Raw genomic sequence first — 1,570 nt, forward strand, 5'->3', positions numbered from 1 at the left:
AAAAAAAAAACAAAAAACCCCCAGAAAAACAACCTATAACCTGCAACGACATTAACAACAATAGCAAAAACAACAAACAAATAAAAAACAAACTGACAAACAAAACCCAAAGAAAGCAGACAGAAGAAAACCCGACTAAAACCAAAATGAAACACATGTTTATGTTTCTCAAGTAGTTTTATTCATGGAAATTGAATTCCGGTTCTCCAACATTCTCAACACTTGAGGGTCGAAGGAATACCCTGATTTTATTGGTTCTAATGTCAGGTACGTTGGCCTTACCACACCGAACATGTCAAGAGCCCAAGTAAACATACTAAAAGACACACCAACCATTCCCACTGCCAGTCTCAACCTTTTCGCTGCAGAACATTTGAGTGGCACCTAGTGCAGGTCTTTATGCTCATTCAACACACACGTTTAATTTCCAGTGGTTTCAATTGCATAGAGTCTTATCAGCAGGTGATTAGTGGGTGCTGTGGTGTGGTTTGCTCCTTATTTTCTTTCAAAAACGTATTGTCCTGATATCTCTTCCTTCTTTTTTCCCCGTTTGTTACTCTCTTATCAGGCCTCTAATCTTCGGCACTTATATGACCCTATTGTGTTGCAGGTGTTGTAAAACAAATAAATAAAATTATAAAACGAGCTTTTTTTAAAACTGAAGAATCATATCAAGGGATAAGGTTTTGATGCTCTTACCGGACAGCAATAAATAAATAAATGAATAAATAAATAAATAGATAGATAAATAAATAAATAAATAAACAGTTTTTCATTCTTTCGTATTTGCACTCCACATTACAAGTCGATCTCGGTCACCGTTCCGGCCCAACGTCACACTGAGCCAGACAACATGAGTGACGTCATAGAAACTGCAAGTTATGTTAATAAAAACATGGGCAGGTATTATTCGTCAGGGGCAAACCGCTACCCTAGAATTACAAAGTTATACCAGCTCATCTTGATAACGACTCCGAATGATCTTATGATTTTAATAGAGCTGATAGAACATGTGGTTTCAGACCTCATGGTCTTAGTAACTCAAAATGGTAAAACAAAACGTCAGCTGGAACTTTGTATTTCTTAGGTAACGAAACGACGCGACTAAAAGCGCACGAGATGAACATGTAAGAAAGAAAGAATGAAAGATGGACGAATGTGGGAATGGTGAATGCTGCGTTGCACTTTTTTGAGGGATACTCCTCGTCGTTTTATCTCATCTTGTAGTTTGGTCCCTTGCCCAACGAGTTCTATTTTTTAGACTTTCCTCCTCAGCTTTAACCATCCCACCAAATAATGATAATGAGGGACAGATGCTCATAGTTTGGGTTTCTTCTTCATAATGGGGAAGCTATTATTGAAAGCTTTGCCTTTGTTTAAAGAAAAAAAGCATGGAACGAGATACCCCATTCACAACCTTTCATTTTGATTACATTCTCTTCAATAAGAGCACAAAAGTGCACTCAATGTAAGTGTATAGGTAGTTTAGCCTAAGTTCGAAAAAGCACAATTTATTTTAATTTTAAAAAATAACAGTTGCATTGGAAAAGTCATGGTAAAAGAGAATACC

This window comes from Aplysia californica, unplaced genomic scaffold (assembly GCF_000002075.1).
Source record: "Aplysia californica isolate F4 #8 unplaced genomic scaffold, AplCal3.0 scaffold00667, whole genome shotgun sequence".
Classification (NCBI taxonomy): domain Eukaryota; kingdom Metazoa; phylum Mollusca; class Gastropoda; order Aplysiida; family Aplysiidae; genus Aplysia; species Aplysia californica.